The following is a 24,277-nucleotide window of genomic DNA, read 5'->3' as shown; positions in this document are numbered from 1 at the left end:
TATATTTATAGCATACAGAAGGACATCCCTCCACCTCCTCAGGTATAAAACAGTCAATCCTAAAATTGGAAGATGGATAGTGTCCTGCTCAAGACTATTTGATGCTAACATCTTTTATTTTATAATGGAGGAAAATGATAATGTATTTAGTATGGAGTACACTTTAAGTTTGAGTGCTCCTTTCTTAAAATTTCTATCATATTTATTTATATGTATATATTGAGTGTATGTTTGTGAGCAAGAGAAGGCCATTGTGACCATATGAAGGTCATTGGACAAGAATCAGTTTCTATGTTTCTATACTGTTCCAGATTTCATATGTTCTCTCTTCATTATATTATTCTTTTAGATTTAAATTTTCTTATACTATATGATCCATTTCCTCTACCTTGTTTTCAAGACTTGGCATCCTATCTTCCACTTGATAAAATCCATTGTTGATACTGTCACCAGAGATATTTGTTTAACTTCTTGAATTTTCTTTGAATTTTAATTCATTTTGGATTTTCTTTAAGCATTCTGTCTCTTTGTTAAATTCGACTCACATATTCTTTAAGTTGTTTATGTTTTAATGGTCCTTATGTGGGCATTTGTTCCTGCCAATATTTGTTTATATCCTGTTTGCTCTCCTTGAACATATATATGATCCCTGTTTTGAAATAATTGTTTTGTGTGTTAGCAAGGTTGCTTGTCTCAGAGAACACATTATGCATGATAGTTTCAAAGGAAAATGTATTGTCTGGGTTTTCTATATTACTTGGGTTTTTCCAATTTGAAATACACACTTAGAATTAGTCTTTTATCTGTGTTTTTTACTGTGGATATCTAGCCACTCCTTTATTCAGTGGTTGTTCAAATCATTTTATTGTTCCAACATGTAAGGTCATGGACCACGTATGTGATAGTTAGGGTTCATTTTTGAATTTACCCTATTTTGACTTGTGGATTAGGTGTCTCAAGTGATCTCAGCTTATGATCACTTTGGATAAGGCTTCACCATGTGATGGTATCTGGAAAAATCATCAATGAGACTGCTGGAAGAAAGATAAAGTGTGGCCAGCAACATACTGACTGCTATGATCAGATTCTACATTGTGAGGTACCAGGTAGAATTTTGGATGGGAAAATTGATAGGCAAACAGAAGAGGGAGTGCGCATTGCCAATATGCTTTTATCAGTTATTAGAGGCACGATGAAATTAGATAAAACCATTTATAATCCAGAGTGAATATTTGCTTCTCTTGGCATCAATTTTATTGCCAATAATCATTTTTTTTGTAGTTAGATCTTACAATGGTTAGTTTGCATATCAACTTGACATGATCTAGAATTACTTCAGAATGAAACCTCTGTGAGGAATTATCTATTTATGTTTGGTCTGTGGTTGTATCTGTGGGAAATTATCTTGATTAGTTGGAGGATATGCCAACTATGGTGGTACCATTCCTTATGCAGGGAATATGGACCTGTGGTGGTTTGCCCTGCTGCTTAATATTGCAGGCCCCCATGTCTGGACAGAAAAATGTCCCCCAGCAGAAGGGATCACTGGCTTTTGCCTACCTTTATTTGGAAGCTCTCACTGAGCTTGGATGTATGATTTATCTTAATTATGACTTTTGGCCTAGTTCCTTGTAAAGGTTCCCCACATGCCACCCATGTGACAATTAGGTGTTATGCTCCAGCTGTATGAAAGAAGAATGCTGACAAACAATTTAGGTTTTGCCCCAGCTGCTTTCCTCATCCTATAAATTGTCCTCACTGTGGAATAAAGCTGAGATATCTCACTGAATCTGATTCCTCAAAGGTAATTTCTATCATATTTACATACCTCTGAACCCTGTTCATTGCTTATGATCCCTCTTCCCCCACAGAATGTGACCAGCAATCCCTGAGGAAGAAAGAGACCCACAGACCTGGACATCAACATGCACATATATTCATTCTTTGCTCTTTGCTTGCTGATGTGGACACAGCATGACCAGCTGCTTCATTCTCCTGCTGTCTTGATCTCATCTCAATGTTGGACTTTGCCTTCACCAGCAACCTGAAATTAGTCCTTCCACTTTTAAGTTGTATTTGATAGGAAAAGAAACTAAGTAAAACCTATATTTAAAAATCATAAATTATATGATTTTTAACATATTCAATAATCACATAAAGAGGTCTTGGGTTCATTTGGGTAGCTTTTAGAATTACAATGCATACTAATATTTTCACCAATGCTGGATAGTTCTTAAAATTATAATACATACATGTGTTTGCACCAGTGTTGTGATGTGAACACTGTATAAAATAAGTGCAAAGTTACGATGATCATTAATTTTGGTAATGTTCAGTTGTTATCTTTTACAAAATATAATTGAGATTTTGCTTCATAATATTTTATGTTTAAGTATTTTGTGTACAAAAATATGAAAGAGGCAACTAAAGATGATTGCCAGTAATAGCTAATTCTAAACATGTCTATCTTCAATTGTATTTTTAAATTCTAATATGTAAACAGTAAAGACATATTTAGAAATACATGTTTTCTTATTTTGCTAAATATACAAATATATTAAGTTACTTATATAAATTGCAAAACTTATTTACTAAAAATACAAGCCAGTATTCTGAGGACATAGCTCAATAGTCTAAGGTTGTCCCTATTAATTAATATACCGATAGTGAGGCAAACTAAAGTATACTTTTAAGTTAAAAACACTAGTGATATACTATCAAATATCAGTGTTACATTTTCTCTGTGTAAATTTTTATTTAATTTGTCTTACATAAATCCATGTTTGGGGGGAAGGGACCCTGAATAAGAGCTTCTGTGGGGGAAGGGACCCTGAATAAGAGCAATAAAGGAGCAACATAGCATGAGAATAAAGAACTGCAGGGAATTCCTACTGGCCTGCAAACATAAATAATAATAATAATAATAATAATAATAATAATAGTCTGATGGCAAGCAAAATTGTGGTGTTTTAAATAAGAATGGCTGCCATAGGCTCATATATCTGAATGTTCAACCACCAGAGAGTAGATCACTTTGAAAGGATTAGAAGGACTAGGAGGTGGAGGCTTTTGGAGAAAGTGTATCATTGTAGTCAATCTTTGAAGTTTTTGTCACTCTCTCTATTTGCAGAACAGGATATAGCTCTCATGTACTTCTCCAGCACTATGCCTGTCTGCATGCTGTTATGATCCCTGCTATGATGATAATAGACTAAGCCTCTGAAACTCTAAGCAAATACCCAATTCAATGCTTTATTTTATTAGTTGACTTGGTTATAGTGTATCTTCACAGCAATAGAATAGTTCCTAAGACAGAAATCCTCTCTTGAGCGAAGCTTAAGCCTTTTATTTACCTATGATGACATAGCACTGAAACAACATCTAAATATAACTATTCACTCTAACAGAAACCTACAATTTTCATCCTTAATTAGATAATGCTCCATATGCTCTGAACTTTTGTGAATGTAGACACTGATAACTAGCGAAACATGCTGTGAATAAATTATGATTCCATGTTTCGTTTTAAACCAATCATTTATATTTCATTCTTTAAGTGTCAGTAAGTATTGCTGTGGAGGGATTTGAAAAGGTGAGCATGGTAACACAAAGAGAAGTTTGTGAAATACCATCTTCTGTGCCATTGTTATTACATGGTAAATGTGGTAAATGACTCTACTAGACCATCCAACAGTGGGTCCATCAATACCCAGGCATAGATTGAGGAGGTCTTAAGGTGGCTTCCAATCTCTTCTAAGCTAGTTTTTACTGAGAGCATTTGAAAAAAATGAAAGTAGTGTTCAGTTGTGTACCCACTAGTGAGTCCTTTATTTCTCAATGGACAGTTACAATCCAATGATGACACAGATTTCCCTGGTCAGACTAAAACAATCATAAAAAATACAAAAAACAAAAGCATGAGTCTGGGAAAGTACAGGTAAGAGACGAGAGTGTTAATAGAGGTAGGAGAGAGGAAAGAGTAGTGGCAGAGAGTAACTGTAATGTATTAAATACATGTACTCAATTATCAAAGAACTAGATTAATCCATAAATAAACATAATGGAAAGAAAAATATTAAAACTAAAGCATTTGCTGTATATATTTGTGCATGTTGTTGAAGTATACTCTAGGTGTCACTGCAATGCCATGAATGACCTGAAATACAATGAAACCATTTGTCTGACTCAGAAGGTATAGTGTCTGGTGAGAAAGCTAAACTGACAAACATGTAATTTCAAAATGATGCTTCCAGGAAAATCAGTAAACAAATATTGTTATTTGAGTGTTCCTGTTACTGGTCTTAGCTAGAAAAATAAATTTCAGAGAATGTCCATACTTACAAGGACAAGAATTTGCATGCTTATAACCAGTCAATATTTTGTAAAGTGGTTGTATTATTTTGGGGAAATAATTCCTACTACTCAAGACCTACTTTATGGATATATATGCAAATATGGTTAGAAGTCATAGCTTTTGTGTTAAAGGGAATAGGAGAGTTTATTACATTATGAGTGAACATGTCCTAGGAACACAGATTTAGATTATCACAAATTTCATATTCCAAATTAGAAGCAGTATCACGAAGTTTTCACAATTTTCCAGAACAAAGAAGGTAATAAATGAAAGGAAATTTAAAATACATTAGTGTGTACAATAGAAAAACAGATAGGGGTGAGAAAATCCATTGTATAACCTAGGATCCTGTCCTATGACATCCTTTATTCTTAGATTGATGAAATATGATGAATTGATAAGTTAATACATTTTAATAGGTTTTTACTTATTTTCACAAGATGTTAATTCTATGTTAATAGCTTTAAGATGCTTTTTACTTATTATAGCAATGTGTTAGTTCAGATACAGAACAGAACCAGGAATGAGTCTTTAGGAAGAAATTTTCATTTCTAGATTTCCCTGTTGATCAAATATCACATTTTATAAAATCAGAGACCATATATTAAATACTATTATGTCTCTTCTGACCAAGAGGTCATTTTTATGATTTGATATAAATGAGACCTGAGTATTGGCCACAAGAGCAGCCATCAGGAGAGTGGAATAGCTAGTTAAGGCCATTAAAAAAGAAACTACTCAATCATATCAAAACTATTACCTATTATGATCCATATCTGATTTTTTTCTATACCCTCTGTCTATAACATAACATTTACATATGACATAGACTACTAAGTTTAAATCAAGAATAGTTAGAACTAATGGAGTGGAGATAACACAAGAGCCAAATATAAAAAATAACCAAATTTATTAGAGTGATTATATAATTCCACATTTATATACACTGATTTTTACTTGATGCATTATATCATTTTTAAATAGTTTAAAATAGAACTTTTAATTTAGTGATGGATGTATTGTTTACTTCTTAGTTACTAAAATGTCAAAGAATGGATAAATATGTGATATGTTTACACAATGGAGTACTACTCAGTGGTTAAAAAAATGAAATCTTGAAATTCACAGGCAAATGGATGGAACTAGAAGAAACCATCCTGAGTGAGGTAACCCAGATAGATAAAGACAAGCATGTTATGTACTCACTCATAAGTGGATATTAGACATAGAGGAAAGGATAACCAGCCTAGAATCTTAAGCCCCAGAGAAGCTAGGTAGAATAAGGAACTTAAGAGAGACATACATCAACACCTGGAGAAGGGGACAGGGACAAGATATCCTGAGCAAATTGGGAGCACAGGTGGAAGGGAGTGAGGTAGGAGAAAGAGGAGGAGAGGAAGGGGGAAGAGAACATGAGAGATCAGGAAGGTCCATTTGGAGGAAGAACAGAGAAAGAGAGCACAGAAAGAAACAGCTTAATGGAAGGAGCTGTTATAGGTTTAGCAAGAAATCGGCACAAGGAAAATCTCCAGGGATCCACTAGGATGACCTCAATAAATAATCTAAGCAATAGTGGAGAGGTTACCTTAAATGCCCTTCCCCTATTATGAGATTAATGACTACCTTAAATGGCATTCTAGAGCCTCCACCCAGTAGCAGATGGAAGCAGTAGCAGAGTCCACACCTAAACTATGAGATAAACTCCAGGAATCCAGTTGTACAAAGGGAGGAGTGATGACCAAAGGGGTTAAGACCATGTTAGGGAAACCCATAGAAAAGCTGACGTGAGCAAGTGGAAATTTTGGGACTCCAGGCAGACAGCTGGGGAACGAATATATGACCTAACATTTTGATTAATTGAACATGGGTGCTAGGTGGAAGGCCAGAGAAGTCTATGGGACCTCTGGCAGTGGAACCCATATTTATAACTCATGCTTGGACTGTGGGAGCCCATTCCCTGTGAGGATTATACTCTCAGCCTAGATACATGGAGATGCATCTAGGCTATGCTCCAAATGATGTAACAGACTTTGATAATCCCCGATGGGAGGCTTTACCCTCTATGAGGAGGGAATGAGTGTTGAGATGGGGGAATGGCGTGGGAAATAGGAAGAAAGGAGGGAGAGGGAACTGGGATTGGTACATAAAATAAGGTTGTTTTTAATTTAAATGAAAATAAAAACAAAACAAAGAGATAAACAGTCTACTCTTGAAGTCCCAGAGTTCATCGAGCCTCTTCCTCAGGATTGCTGGTATTTGGCATCCTCCCAAGCTCAGAAATGTGATTAAATTAATGTATTAGTCTGAAAAATAAAATAAAATGTTATTTAATAAAATGATTTTAATCTTGGCTAATTGTGCTGTGGAATAATTTAGATTGTATATTAGCACTTTATAAAATATCATGAATATTTTTATTAGACATTGGTGTCTTTTGTACAATTTGGATAGGAAGAATTAATCAAAATTTAGAGCATGTTTATTGAGAGTAAATAGAATCAATGTTTGAACAAAACTGGACTTTTTGTTTCATCTAAATTATATCAAACAATAAGATCATATGTAAAATAATCTGTATTCATCAATATCAACCTGAAAGGAAATAAACAAAAAAAGTGAGATCAACAAAAGGACATTTTATCTTCATAACTTTATGAACAATAACATGATATCACTCAGAAATATATCAGATGGAAATTAAAATGTAATCACAAAACTATTTAAGAAACATAAGAGGTAAAAAAATGTTTAGCTACCTGAAGATGGACATCTCTGTCCTGCCTGGTCCCACTACCCTTCAGCTCCAAACAGATTGTAACATACTAATTATTAAACTATTGGCTGATGTCTTAGGCTTCTTCTTTGCTAGCTCTGCTTTAATTATTAACACATTTCTATTACTCTATGTATTGCCACAAGGCTGTGGCTTACCCATAATTCAGCATGTGACTCCTTTGGCAGCGTGGAGTCTCTCTACTGGACTGTCTCTGACCCCTCTTCTGAGATTCTCCTCATCTGGTAGCCCCATCTGTACTCTGTCCTGACTACTGACCAATCAGTGTTTCATTCATCAATCAATAAGAGAAACATACATATGGAAAAACATCCCCCATCAACTACCCAGTGTGCTTTTTTTGTCAGTGGCATTGAAGTGAGTACATCAAGCATCTTTAAAGTCCACATGCTTTCAGACAATGCGGCTAATATGAAGAAGTTTAACACTTCCTAGCAGTGAGTGAGAATACCTGGATACAGTCTTAATCTTTAAATCAGAATGAAATTTTGATGTAAATATTTTAGTAGATAAAATCATCAAGTTTTATTTTTAGAAATGGGTTGTATAACTAATTTAAATATTAATTTTTACATTTAAAAGTTTTTTATGTTGAATGGAGGTGGCATACACCTTTAATTTCAGCACTTGTGAGGAAGAATCATATAGATCTCTGTGAGTATGAGGCCACCCTGTTCTATAAAGTGAGTTCTAGACAGCTAGGGCTACACAGAGAAATCCTGTCTTGAAAAACCCTAAATAAATAAAATAAATAAATAAACTCTTTTACAATATTCATGTTATCTGTTTGTTAAACAGACCAAATTTTATTAACATATTTAAATATTTGTCCAGGAGGAAAATCACTTTGTAATTTAGTGCAATGTTTCAAGAAGGCTTTTTATTTTAAGCGGATTTTATATAACTAAGGCAGTGATTAATTAAAAAGCAAAGGCTTTGTCCAATCATAATATATATAATCACAGTTTTTAAATGCTTATTTAGTAAAAGGATACCCAAAAAATCAATTCTTCAAAAATGTTGCTTTAGCCTAGCAATGGTGGTATAAGCCTTTATTCCTAGCACTTGGGAGGTAGAGGCAGCAAGATCTCTATGAGGTCGGGCCATCCTGGTCTATAGAGTTCTGGGCAGTCAGGGATTTTGTACAAAGACATCCTGCCTCAAAAAAGCAAACCCTCAAAACAAACAAAAATATTGTAGAGGATTCCCACTTTACCAGAGACCTCAATGACTGTTAGAAGTCTAGGTAGGATTCTGGATCACTAAGCACCCTCACTCTCTCACTTTCTCTGTGTCTGACCACCCTGTTCCCAGTGTGTGCTTTCCTAGTCATCATATACAAGCACCAAAATGTGGCACAGAGTTCCTGCTCTACCAGAGACCAAGCCCACAACCTGAAGATCAGCCTCCAACAAAAGTGGAATCCCTGCTCTACCAGAGGCCACACAGACAACTAGAAGTTCAGGAAGAATGTTGACCTCTCAATCTCCACCACTCACTCTCTTATTCCTCCCACCGTATCTAAAGGACAGAGCCCTCGTAATAGCCCTATCTCAGCCCCCCAACAAGGCAGAGTCTCCCTGTCCTTTCAGAGAACACACAGACTGTTGAAGTTCAGGTAATCTGCCAGACAGCAGAACTCTCTCCTTTCTCATGGTGAATATATACTGAGTTTACCTTTCTGAGTTTGGTTTACCTCACTCAGGATGGTTTTTCTAGTTCCATCCATTTGCCCGAAAATTTCAAGAGGTCATCATTTATTTTTTACTGCTGAGTACTACTCCATTGTGTAAACGCACCACATTTTCCTTATCCATTCTTTGGTTGAGGGGCATCTAGGTTGTTTCCAGGTTCTGGCTATTATGAATAATGCTGCTATGAACATTGTTGAGTAAATGTTCTTGTGGCATGATTGAATGTCCTTTGGTTAAATGCCCAAGAGTGGTATCACTTGGTCTTGAGATAGATTAATTTTGAATTTTCCTAAAAACTGCCATTCTTTTTTTTTTAATTTTTACACATGTCACTTTCAGTTCCCTCTCCCTCAACTCCTCCCCCATTCCCCAATACTCCCAACCCCTCTCCCCCATTTCATCCCCCTTTCACTCCCCAGGTAGGGCAAGGGCCTCCATGAAGGCTTTTCAGATTCTGTCACATCATCCTTGGTAGGGCCTAGGATCTTCTCCATATATCGAGGCCCATCTATAACTCATGCATTGGATTCTGTATCCTAGAAGTCCCACTCTACCCCCAAACTCACTGGAACCCATCATCTGCTTCTAGCCAACCATTCCCTGTGGTACCTGTGGCCCATGGAGGCACAGACAAATCCTGCACCAATTGGAGGAAGAAATGGATAAATTGTAGTGAAACAATGAATTCAGCACCATAAAGAACAATATGACAACACCAGAACATAGTGATTCTATAAAAGCAACACATGAACATTCAATCACTGATGACACAGGAGGAAATGATCTTAAAAATAATTTATGATGATGATAGAGGCCTTTAAAAATGAAATAAAAATTCTCTTAAAAATCAAGGAAAAAAACAAACAAAAAATTGAAGAAATCAGTAAATCCCATAAAGAAAGCCAAAATGATCAAGGGAAAAAAACTAACAGATGAAGAAAACTGCTCAAAACATGAAAATTGAAATAGAGGCAATGAAGAAAACACACAAAAAGGGACTTCTAGAAATGGAAAATCTGGGTAGCCATACAGGAACTACAGATGGAAGAAAAGCCAATGGAATGCAAAAGAAGGAAGGGAGAATTTCTGGCATTGAAGATACAGTAGAGGAAATATATTTATCAGTCAAAAGAAAAATTAAATTCAGCAAAGTATTAAAATTAAACATCCAAGAAATCAAGGACACCATGGAAAAACCAAACCTAACAACAATAGGGATAGAATAAGGAGAAGAGTATATGTTCAGAAGCACAGAAAATATATTCAATAAAATCAAAGAAGAAAACTTTCCCCATCTAAAGAATGGCATGACTATGAACATATATGTGGTATACAGTTGGTACCTAAAAAAACTAAAGAGAAAAATCCCCTTGTAACATAATAATAAAAATACCAAACATACAGAATAAATAAAGAATATTAATAGCTGCAAAGGAAAAAGGTCATGTAACATAAAATCAGACCCATCAGAATAACATGTGACTTCTAAATGGAGTCTCTAAAAGTCAGAATGTCCTAAACAGATGTTATGCAGAAACTAATATACCATAGATGGTAGTCCAAACTATAATACCCAGCAAAATTTTCACTTAGCACAGGAAAAAAAGAGATATGCTGTGCAAAACCAGATTTAAGCAATACCTATTCACAAACCCAGTCCTACAGAAAGTACTAGAAGGAAACTACTATTAAAGGAAGTTGAAAGCATCTATGAAATCACAAGCAATAACTGATCACATACCAGCAAATTGCAAAGAAGGGAAACACAGAAACACCACCAACAACAATAAAACCCAAAATAAGACTGATTAACAATCACTGATCTTTAATATTCTTTAATACCAATGGACTCAAATAACATATAAAAAGACAGAGACTAAAAATAGATATGAAATCAGGAGCCAGGCTTCTGCTGCATGCAAGAAACACAAGTCAACTTCAAATACAGTTATTAATGTGGGTAAAGGGTTGGGAAAATAATTTTCAATGAAATGGACCTAAGAAACAAGTTTGTGAAGCTATCTTACTATCTAACAAACAGACTTAAAGCTAAAATTAATCAAAAGACGTGGAGAGGGATATATCAAACTTATCACAGCAAAAATCCATGAAGATGAAGTCTCAACTATGAATATTTTATCCCCAATACAAAGGCAACCAAATTTGTAAAAGAAATATTTCAAAAACTTAAATTACACATCTGAAATCCAAACAGTAATAGTGGGAGACTCTTAAATAGGCTTCACTGACATCTATATAATATTCTACAACAAAGAATATACCTTCTTGTCAACACCTCTTGGACCCTTGAATTTTCAATAGATACAAAAAAATTTGAATAACCCTTTGTATCTTATCAGATCACCAATACAATTTAGAGAAAGTATACAAACTCATGGAAATGGATAAATCTCAATTTAATTACTATGGGGTTAAGGAAGAAATAAAGAAATAAATTAAAGAATTTCTATAATCCAATGAAAATTAATGTACAAAAACCTATGGGACACTATGAAAGAAGTGCTAAGCGGAAAGTTCAGAGAAGTAAGTGCTCAGATAAAGAATTTGGAGATATCTCACACAAGCAACTTAACAGCATACCTGAAACCTCTAGAACAAAGAGAAGCAAATTCAACCAGGGGGAGTAAATGACTGGAAATAATCAAATAGAGGGCTAAAATCAATAAAACAGAGAAAATAGAACAATGCAAAGAATCAATGAAACAAAGACCTGATTCTTTGAGAAAATTAAATAGATATACAAGCCCTTATAAAAGCCTAACAAAAAGGTAGAGAGAATCTATCCAAATTAACAAAATAACAAATAAAAGGGAGGCATAACAACAATCAATGAGAAAATCCAGAGAATTATTAGTGCATGATTAAAAAACCTGTACTTCACAAAATTGGAAAATCTAATAAAAGAATTAGCAAATATTCTCAATGGGTAACACATACCAAAATTGAATCAGGAAGAGATAGACAATTTAACCCGACCTATATTCCCTAAGGAAATAGATGTCATTGCAAAAATCTAACAAACAAAAACTCCCAGGGCCAAATTGTTTCAGTGAAGAATTCTTTAAGATTTTCAAAGAAGAGCTAATACCAATACTCCTCAAATTGTTGCACACAGCATAAACTGAAAGAACATTGCTAAACTCTTCTTATGAATCTATGGTTATTATTGTATCCAAATCACACAAAGATATAATAATAAAAATAATTAAATACCTCTTGGATATTGATGCAAAAATACCCAATAAAATACTGGAAAATTGAATCCAATTAAACATAAAAAATCATCCACAAAAATACTCAATAAAATACTGGCAAATCGGATCCAAGAACACATCAAAACAATCATTCACCACGATCAAGTAGGTTTCATCCCAGGGATGCAGGGATGGTTCAACATACGAAAATCCATCAACGTAATCCACCATATAAACAAGCTGAAAAACAAAAATCACATGATCATCTCACTAGATGCTGAAAAAGCCTTTGACAAAATCCAACATCCCTTCATGATAAAGGTCTTGGAGAGATCTGGGATAACAGGGACATACTTAAACATAATAAAAGCCATATACAGTAAACCAACAGCCAACATCAAACTAAATGGACAGAAACTCAACGCAATTCCTCTAAAATCAGGAACAAAACAAGGCTGTCCACTCTCTCCATACCTTTTCAACATGGTACTTGAAGTTCTAGCTATAGCCATACGACAACAAAGGGGGATCAAGGGGATACAAATTGGGAAGGAAGAAGTCAAACTTTCACTGTTTGCAGACGATATGATAGTTTATATCAGTGACCCAAAGAACTCTACCAGGGAACTCTTACAGCTGATTAACACCTTCAGCAAAGTGGCAGGTTACAAGATCAACTCAAGAAAGTCAGTAGCCCTACTATATACAGATGATAAAAGGGCTGAAAGAGAAATCAGAGAAACATCACCCTTTACAATTGCCACAAACAACATAAAATACCTTGGGGTAACGCTAACCAAACAAGTGAAAGACCTGTATCGTAAGAACTTTGAATCTTTAAAGAAAGAAATTAAAGAAGCCCTCAGAAAATGGAAAGATCTCCCATGCTCTTGGATAGGTAGGATCAATGTAGTAAAAATGGCAATCCTGCCAAAAGCAATCTACAGATTCAATGCTATCCCCATTAAAATCCCAGCACAATTCTTCACAGACCTTGAAAGAACAATAATCAATTTTGTATGGAAAAACAAAAGACCCAGGATAGCCAAAACAACCCTGTTCAACAAGGCAACGTCCGGAGGCATCACTATCCCTGACCTCAAGCTCTATTATAGAGCTATAGTCCTGAAAACAGCTTGGTATTGGCACAAAAATAGACAGGCAGACCAATGGAATCGAATTGAAAATCCGGGTATTAACCCACACACGTACGAACATCTGATCTTCGACAAAGAAGCTAAAAATATACAATGGAATAAAGAAAGCATCTTCAACAAATGGTGCTGGCATAATTGGAGACTGGCATGTAGAAAAATGCGGATCGATCCATGTTTATCGCCATGCACAAAACTTAAGTCCAAATGGATCAAAGACCTCAACATAAATCCAGCCACACTGAACCTCTTAGAAGAGAAAGTGGGTGGTACCCTTGAAAGAATTGGTACAGGAGACAGCTTCCTGAACATAACACCAGTAGCACAGACAGTGAGATCAACAATTAATAAATGGGACCTACTGAAACTGAGAAGCTTCTGTAAGGCAAAGGACACAGTCAGCAAGACAAAAAGGCAGCCCACAGAATGGGAAAAAATATTCACTAATCCCACATCTGACAGAGGGTTGATCTCCAAAATTTACAAAGAACTCAAGAAGCAAGTCTCCAAAACAGCAAAGGACCCAATTAAGAAGTGGGCTGCAGAACTAAATAGAGAGTTTTCAATAGAGGAGTCTAAAATGGCTGAGAGGCACTTGAGAAAGTGCTCAACATCCTTAGCCATCCGGGAAATGCAAATCAAAGCAACTCTGAGATACCATCTCACTCCTGTCAGAATGGCTAAAATCAAAAACACCAATGACAATTTATGCTGGAGAGGATGTGGTGAAAGGGGGACACTCCTCCATTGCTGGTGGGAGTGCCAACTGGTTCAGCCACTTTGGAAAGCAGTATGGAGATTCCTCAGAAAAATGGGAATAAACCTACCACAAGACCCAGCAACTGCACTCTTAGGCATATATCCAAAAGATGCCCATTCATATAACAAAGATGTCTGTTCCACTATGTTCATAGCAGCTTTATTTGTAATAGCCAGAACTTGGAAGCAACCTAGATGTCCCTCACCCGAAGAATGGATAGAGAAAATGTGGTACATCTACACAATGGAGTACTATTCAGCAGAAAAAAATAATGGAATCATGAGATTCGCAGGCAAATGGATGACACTAGAAGAAACCATCCTGAGTGAGGTAACCCAGTCACAAAAAGAGAAACATGGCATGTACTCTCTCATATATGGATTTTAGACATAGATCTGGGGAGTGCCAGCCTACAATCCTATGGCCAGAGAGTCTGGGAAACAGAAACTTCATTTACTGGCTGGTTAAGTACTGAGCTGAACTCAAGAAAGCCAGTATCAGAGAGGGAGGACTGATGATCAAAGGGATTAAGACTGGGCTGGTTGAACCCCAGAAACAGCTGACCAGACAAAGGTTAACTCTTGAATCCCAGGCATCAGCCTGGGAATCCAGCATGGGACTGATCAAGACCCCCTGAATCTGGGTGTCAGTGAGGAGGCCTAGGTAATCTATTGAGCCTTGGACAGCAGATCAGTACCCATCCCAAGTATACACACGGTCTCTGGACTCCCATAGAACAATGTGAGGTGCACTCTCACCCTGAACTCTTGGGGAAGGGTCTAGGCCCTGCCCTATATGAAATGACAGACTATGGACACCCCCATGGAGGGCCTCACCCTCCCTGGGGGAATGAGGGGATAACGGGGGGGGGGGGGATGGGGGGTGGGCACAGGAGGAGGGGAGGGAAAGGGAGAGGGACCTCGTACTGACTTGTGAAGCAACCTTGTTTCTTATCTAAATTTAAAATGGAAAATAAAAAAAATATTAATATAAAAAAAAAAAAAAAAAATCATCCACCATGATCAAGTAGGCTATATTCTAAACATGTAGGGTTGATTCAACATATGGAAATCAGTCAAAGGAATTCACCATATAAACAAACACAAGGAAGAAAATCCACATAATCACCTTATTAGATTTTGAAAAGCCTTCCAGAAAATCCAACACCCCTTCATGATAATGGCTTTAGACAGATACAGGATACAAGAACATAACTAAACATAACAAAGGCTATATACAGTATGCTGACAGCCAACAAAATTCAAGGTAATTCTACTAAAATCAGGAAAACGACAAGGTTTTCCACTCTCTCCATATCTATTCAATGTAGTACTCAGTGCTCTAGCTACAACAATAAGACAACAAAAGGATATCAAGAGGATACAAATTTTAAGGGAAGTCAAGCTTTTGGTATTTGAGGATGATATGATAGTATAAATAAGTGACCCCAAAAATTCTACTATCGAACTCCTACATAAGAAAACCACCTTCAATAATTATGTAGGATATAAAAAAGTATCTCAGATGAATCAGTAGCCTTCCTATATACAATTGATAAATGGACCAAGAAAGCATTCAGAGAAACATCACCCTTTACAACAGTCACAAATAATATAAAATACCTTAAAGTAACTCTAACCAAACAAGTGAAAGACTCATATGACAATAATTTTAAGTCTTTGAAGACAGAATTGAAGAAAATATCAGAAAATGGAAAGAGTTCCCATGATCTTGCATAGATAGCAACAACATAGCAAAAATGGCAATCTTACAAACAGCAATCTACAGATTCAATGCAATCACCCTAAGAAATCCCAACAGAATTCTTCACAAACCTCAAATGAACAATATTCAAATTCATATAGAAAAAAAACAAAAAATAAAGATAACTAAAACCATCCTGTTCAATTAAGGAACTTCTAGAGGCATTACCATGCTGTTTGCATGTAAACTGACACATGGAGAAACAGAATGGAATTGAAGACCTTAACACACCTATGAACACCTGATCTTCAGACAAAAATGCCCAAGTGGTTCAATGGAATAAAGAATGCACCTTAACAAATGATCTTGGCATAACTGACCATTGATATGTAAAAGAATAAAAATGGATCTGTATCTATCACCATGCATAAAAATCAAGTCCAAGTGGATCAAAGATCTTAACAAAAGCCAGTTACAGGAGACCACTTCCCAAATATAACACCAGTAGAGCGATAATCAATAAATTGGACCCCTGAAACTTAAAAGCTTCTGTAACAAAAAGGACAAGGTAAACAGGACAAAATGGCAACCTGCAGAATGGGAAAAAGTTTTCACCAACCCCATATCTGACAAAAGGCTTATCTCTAAGATATAAAGAACTCAAGAAGCTAGATATCAAAATATCAAGTAGTCCAATTAAAAATGTGGTACAGCTATAAATAGATAATTCACAAGAGAAGAATTTCAAATGACTGAAAGAAATTTACAGAATTGCTCAACATCCTTATTCATCAATGAAATGCAAAACAATATAACTCAGAGATTGCTTTACACCTGTCCGAATGGCTAAAATAAAAAACACTGATGGCAGCTTATTCTGGAAAGGATATGAAGCAAGAGTAACACTCCTGCAATTTTGGTAGGAGTGCAAACATTTATAACCACTTTGTAAATCAGTATGGCAGTTTCTCAGACAATCTGGAATGAATTACCTCAAGAATTTGAAAAATTTCTCTTGCACATATACCCAAAGAATGTTCACTCATATACCACAAGGACTGTTACTCTGTTATATTCATAGCAAAATTATTCATTAATAGCCAGAATCTGGAAACAACCTACATGTTCCTGAAACAAAGACTGGATAAATACAATGTGGTATATTTACACAATGTAGTATTACTCACCTGTGAAAAGCAATAACATCATGAAATTTATAGGCAAATGCAGAACATGAGGGACTGTGATGGGCAAATTGGGGCAGGAACAGAGATGAAGAGCAATGAGAGAGATATGTTGATAGAGGTTCCTATTATGGGTTAGAAGAAACCTGATGTTAGGGAATTTCCCAGAGTTCCATGAGGATGACTCCAGCTAAGCCTCCTAGCAACAGTAGAGTGGGAGCATGAAGTAGCCTTTTCCTGTATTCAGATTGGGGAATACATAAATTGTTTTCATAGAACCTCCATCTAGTAACTGATGAAAGCAGACATAGAGTTCCACAAGCATGTACTGGCCTAAGGTCAGGAATTCCAGTCAAAATTAGGGAAGAGGGATTGTATCAACAAGGGGTATCCATATCACAATAGGGAAACCCACAGAGACAGCTGACCCAAGACCCTGGTACCTCACGGACGCTGAGTGTAGCCCATATGGAGCTCTTCATGTGAGTGACAGTTTTGATCCTTGGTGTGTTTGTGGGACCCCTGGCAATGAGTGGGAACAGGCTCTATCCATGGCGCATGAACTGGCCTTTTGGAGACCATTACCTATGGTGGGATGTCTTGCTCAACTTTACAATTGCCATAAACATTCAAGCTCTTCTATAGAGTTGTAGTCCTGAAAACAGCTTGGTATTATCACAAAAATAGACAGGTAGACCAATGGAATCAAATTGAACATCATGATAATAACCCATACATGTATGAACATCTGATCTTTGACAAAGAAACTGAAAATATATTATGGAAAAAAGAAAGCATCTTCAACAAATTGCACTGGCATAACTGGATGCTAGAATGTAGAAGAATGCAGATAGATCCATATCTATCACCAATCACAAAACTTAAGTCCAAATGGATCAATGAAATCAACATAACCCTAGCCACACTGAACCTTTTAGAAGAGAAAGTGGGTGGTATCCTTGAACCAGTTGGTACTGCAGACCACTTCCTGATCAAAACACCAAGAGCACAGTCAGTGAAACTGAGAAGCTTCTATAAGGTAAAGGACACAGTCAACAAGACAAAAAGGCAGCCCACAGAGTGGGAAAAGATATTCACTAATGCCATTTTTTTTGTTTTATGAGACAGGGTTTCTCTGTATTGTTTTGGAGGCTGTCGGTCAAGCCTGGCCTCGAACTCACAGAGATCCCCCTGCCTCTGCCTCCCGAGTGCTGGGATTAAAGGCGTGCGCCACCACCGCCCGGCTCACTAATGCCATTTATGACATTGGAACATACAACTTACAAAAACTAAAGCAAAATGAGATGAATGATAGACTTAAAATTTGGGGGAAATAGAAGCAGTCATTAAAAGTCTCCCAAACAAAAAGGGTCCATGGCAAGACAGTTTTAGGGCAGAATTCTCTGATAATTAAAAGGAAGATCGAGTTCCAAATACTTGCAAACTGAATCCAAGAACACATTCAGAAAGACCATGCACGTGACAAAATAAACTTTTTCCTAGAGATGCAGGAATGGTTCAGCATTTAAAAACCGGTCAATGAATTCCACCATATAAACTGAAAAAAGAAACAAACCACATAATTACCTCATCAGGTGTCTAAATATCCTCTGAAAAATGTAATGCGTTTTCAGGATAAAATTCTTGGAAAGAGAGAGGATACAGGAGTCATACTTTAATATTATAAAGGCAATATACAGCAAGCCAATAGATAAGATGAAATTGACTGTAAAGAAAACCAAAGCAATCTCACAAAAATCAGGAACAAATAAGGATGTGCATTATATTCTTATCTATTTCATATAGTACTTGAAGTTCTAGTTAGAAAGGTATCAAGTGTTTAGAATTTTGAAACAAAGCAGTCAAAGTTTTGCTATTTGCAAATGATACAACAATATACATAAAAATCCCCAAAATTCTACCAGGAACTACAGCTGATAAACATTTTCTTTGAAGTTGCTGGTTACAAGATCACACACACACACACACACACACACACACACACACACACACACAATGTAGCCCTCTGATATAAAAAAAATAAGTAAAGACCTGAGAATGAAGTCAGGAAAGCAACAGTTTTCATAATACCTTAAAATAAAATGAATAATCTTGAGGTAACTCTAACAAAGAAAGGGGACGAATTTATGTTTAACATACCAAGTCTTTGAAGAAAGAAATAGAAGAAAATATCAGAAGATGGAAAAGTTTCCAGTGCACTTGTATTTGTAGTATTAACATAGTACAAAAGTCTATCCTACCAAAATCTAAAGACAACATAATCCCTATCAATATTCTAACACAATTCTTTACTGATCTTGAAATGAGAATACATAACTTCATGTTTAAAAACAAAAATCCCAGAATAAATTCAACAATCTTATGCAATAAAAAGAACTTTGTGAGGTATCTCCATCTTTGATTTCAAACTACACTACTGGAATTTAGTAATGAAAGTCACATGGTATTGGCATAAAAAGTCATGCATATGAATGGAATTAAACCAAATGTCCAGACATAAATACACACATATATTTACCTGGTTTTTGATAAAGAAATCAAAAATAAACACTGGAATAAAGACATCATCTTCACTAAATTTTGCTCTTCTTACTAGAATACAATTATATCCTCATTTATCACCCTACACAAAACATGAGTTCAAGTTGATCAAAGAACTCACATAAAACCAAATATACTAAACCTGGTAGAAGAAGAATGGAGGATAGCTTTGATTATATTTGGCATAGCAGACACATTCCTGAAGAAAGGGATATCACAGACATTAAGATCAACAATTATTAACTGGGACCTCATGAAACTAAAGTTTCTGTAATACAAAGGACACCATCAATTGGACAAAACAGAAGCCTACAAAATGGGAAAAATTCATCACCAATTGAACCTCTGATGGAGGATTAATATCCAAAATTTTTAAAGAAGTCAAGAAGCTACATATCAAGAAACAAAAAATCAAATTAAAACATGTGACAGAGAACTAAACAAAAAATTATCATCAGAGGAAAGAAAATGGGGGAGAAACACTTAATGAAATTTTCAACATCCTTAGCCATCAGAGAAATGAAAACCAAACCTACTTTGAAATTACATTCTACACCTGTCAGAATTACTGAGATCCATAGCTCAAAAGACAACTCATGTTTTTGAGGATATGGAGGAAGGGGAACACTCCTTTACTCCAGGTGGGAGTGCAAACTTATATAACCACTATGGAAATCAATGTGGTATTTCCTCAGAAAACTAGGGATTAATCTACCTCTAGACAAAGCTATACCACTCTTGGGCATATACACAAAGGATGCTACATCCTATCAAAAATATGCTTAGTAATAGTGGAGAGGCCATTCCTGAAAATGAGCTTGATGACTATAACCATCCCAGAGCCTTCATCCATTGACTGAAGGAAGCAGAGGCAAACACCCACAATTAAACAATGAACTGTACCCAGTGACAGAGAGAGAGGAGCGGTGAGCAAATTGGCAAAGAATGGGCTGGCAAAACCAGCAGAGACAGCTGATCTGAACAGGAGAGAGCTCTTAGCCCCCAGACCGACAGCTGGGAGGCCAGCATGGGACTCATCCAGACCCCCTGAGTGTAAGAGTCAGTGAGGAGCCCTGGGAAACCTATGGGGCTCTGGGAAGTGGATCAGTGTTTATCCCTGGCTACAAACAGACATCATGTGACAATAACACAAAGAGGGATGGCGTCTCAGCCTGGACTCTTAGGGGAGTGTCTGGACCCTGCCCTGAGTGAAATGACAGACTCTAGATATCCTCTATGTGGAAGGAAATGGCGATAGGGTGGGAATCTGGGGGTATGGTGGGGAGTGCGGGAGGAGGGGGTAGAGAGGGAACTGGGATTGACATGTAAAACAAGCTATTTAAAATTAAAATCATAAAAATAAATAAAAAGATGCTTAGTAATGTTTATAGTGGTTGTATTCATAACTGCCAGAAACATGAAACAGAGTAGATTGCCATCAACACAGGAATGGATAGAGATGTGGCACATTTCCACAATGGACTGTTGCTTATCTGTTTAAAATGCATGGACCAACAGAAGAGGAGCAGCTGCCTGCTTTCCAGCCTCCACAGGACCCTGTGCCCCATGCTCTGGGGCCAAGCTGAGGCCACCCTACCTCAAATGCCAGCTCAGCCCTCCAGGCAGGAGACCTCTGTCAGGCTCCACTAAGCAGAAAGGAGCCTGGGTCTTTCCAGCCTATCTCCCCCATGATCCAGGAGCTCACAGGACCCTCGAGCCTGTGAGGGCCCAGCGGTCTGGGACCATAGCCTCACCCAGGCACTAACTTATACTGTTATGATTGAACTTTCCAAAGTACCTAAAATAAAGATGTTTTCTTATCCTGGAAAAAAAAAATAAAATAAAATGCATGGCATGAGGAAATTCACAGGGAAGTGTATGATACCAGAAACAAAATCAATATGAGTGAGTTAACCCTGGAAGATAAACACAATATGTACTCACTTATAAGTGGATATTAATTATTAAGTCAATGATAATAATCCTAAAATCCACAGATTCAGAAGGGCATCTCCCTTGGATGAGGAAATATAACGGATTTCATTGATGGATTTCAGTCAGTTTGGAATGAAAACAGGAGGAATCAGGTGTAGGCAGGGCAGAGACATATGGTGGAAGAGAATACTGAGAGAAAGGACTGGAATTGGAGAGCATCTGTGGGTGTATAGGGTTATACAGATCCTAATCCAGCAGAAATTCTCAGAATTCTTTGAAGGTAATCATAGCAAGAACTCATTAACAGAGGAATTAGATCCTGAACTGCGTATCAGGCAACGTTTCCATGTGACAACAAACCAGCCACAAAACTATGATCTGTAATTGATCTGTAAGATACATGAAATTAGATGCTTCCAGTTAAGGCAAAAATTTGTTCTCAATTTTTATTTCATCAAGATTTGAGAAAGGCCCAGTAACAAAGAACCAAAAGGTGAACTTTTCATATAAACTTAAGGTTTGTGTACTCTCTCTCTCTGTATCTCTCTCCTTCTCTCTCTCTTTCTCTCTCTCTCTCTCCTTCACTCTCAGGAGCTGAGGTAGAAGAGCCCAGTTTTCCTCAACAAGCCAAAGACAAGATTTACTCAAAGAGGTAACACTGAGGAGCAGTGACTTATGAAACCGTTCAAACCTGTCTTTAGGTTCTTGAAGTAAGATCAAGCTTTCACTGGAAGGGCACATGAGCACTCCTGATTATGTTATTTTCACGTCCATCTTGACTCATCAACATCTGGGTTTTAGCCTCATCTTTTCAATTGAAAATCCCTTCAGGGAATGCCATTCACTCTCTGAGTATGTCACCTACCACAAAATTTCTTGGTAAATTCAATTATCTTTAGGTCTCATTGTTTTAAGTATGAGAGTCATATTTAGAGATATAAACATCTCTTTAGAATCTATATTGTTGAAGGAAACAGGAGGATCTGGTTTTATGAAGATTGTCCCTAAAAAGTCATTTGCTACAATTTATTACTCAGGCGCAGATTATGGATGGAATTGGGAAAATGTGTATTTCCTTTTCTTACTTTGTGTGTGTGTGTGTGTGTGTGTGTGTCTTTAGATATACTAAAATATTGAATGATTTCTTGTTAGAAAACCAGAAACAGAGGAACAATCAAATAAATTAAACTGCTTGAAGATGGATCTCAGCATAAATCCCAGAATATTGGGGGACAGGAACAAATATTTACCTTCACTGGGCTCATAGCCTTCAATAGTTCCCTAAACTATGAGGACCTCGATGATGTCCAGGTTGCATATTTTCTTTAAACTTCAAGGCTAAGGAAGTTTATGACTAGCTTTTATAATAAAGATGTCTTACCTACAGCAGAATCAAAAGAAAAAGGAGTGATGCTCAAGAAAAACTATAATTCCAAAATAAAGAATCAAGTTCAGAGAAAGAGAAGCAGAGACAACTACTTCACTTTACCTTTAATTGATAAATATTAACCCCACAGACTCAAGGAGAATTATGAATGATACAAATTATGGCCAAATTCAATCAAGCTTTATTGTTTTACACATCAAAGCTGAATTAGAGGCTTTCTTACCATAAAGCAGGGTTCCTGTGACCAGCCCAGAGCCAATTTCACAAGCGTTTTGTATAGGGCAAAACCATTGGGTGGAGAATTTAAACCAGGCAGCTAATAAAAATGAATCATACATAAGGGAGGGCCTAGACTTAAATGATCTCCCATGGAAGGCCTCACCCTCTCTGGGGAGTGGATGGGGATTGGGATGGTGGGTTCGGTGCATGACATGGGAGGATGGGAGGGAGAGGGAAGTGGGATTGACATGAAATAAAATAGTTTCTAATTTAAATAAAAAGTTAAAAAAGTGGATCATGGAACATTAGGAATATAAGATTTGTAACAACAGGTAGCTACAGGGGTTGGTTTAGGGTATAACCTGTGGTTACTGGGATAGGGCACAGCCTAGCTCTGGAAAACAAAACTAGTTTTATATTAAACTGAAATGTTACTTGGCTAAAGATTCAAAACTGCTTCTAAGATATAGACTAGTTTGTCAATAAACTCTAAAATTATTACTACTATTACTAATACTACTACTACAAGTGAATTTTTGAGAACTTATTGTTACTTGTTACCAATTTTATCAGTTTTTGTTGTTAACAGTTATTTTGCTTTTTAACTAAATGCAATTTCCTGTTATTTGTTTTGTTTTGGTTTTTATTACCTAGGACTTTGTTAAGTGAGCAAGATACACACACTTGGAAACTGTCATTTCTAGATTTGCCTGTTTATTCCAAACATGTGTTAGTTAATAATTATCACACAACATATAAATTCAGCTAGAGTATCCTTTGTAGTTGTTACATTTTGTTATTTTGGAAATATATATAAATCCAATATATGTGTTTATGTATGTATATATGAAAACTGAATATTTAAATACATACATATAATAAGTAGATATACTCATATACATATATGTGTATGTGAAACATATTTTTCTGAACAAGCTATGTACCTATAGTAGCTAGAAAATATGTGTTTGGATAAGTTGTTTTATGTGCTCTTTTTGGGATTGACTTTGTCACATTTAACACAAATGTGTTAACACATTTAACACTGCACTTCTAGTGAGAGGGCACAATTTGACCATCCTCACCTTCAAACCTTTATTACTGGATGCTCATAATAAAATTTCTCAGTACAAGGCTTGGCCAGATCAGAGAGGGAACAGAGAATTAAGCATTTGAGTAGGAATGTAAGGAGACAAAGTCCAAATGATAATAAATCACAAGTTAAAAGGCAATGAAAAACAACACAAAACAAAACATAAGTCAAAGGCCTTCAAGTTTCAGAGAGTAAACAAAACACCAAAATCTGATGAAAGAG

The sequence above is a fragment of the Mesocricetus auratus genome, unplaced genomic scaffold (assembly GCF_017639785.1).
Source record: "Mesocricetus auratus isolate SY011 unplaced genomic scaffold, BCM_Maur_2.0 Super-Scaffold_100676, whole genome shotgun sequence".
NCBI classification, from domain to species: domain Eukaryota; kingdom Metazoa; phylum Chordata; class Mammalia; order Rodentia; family Cricetidae; genus Mesocricetus; species Mesocricetus auratus.
This window is presented reverse-complemented; position numbering follows the sequence as displayed.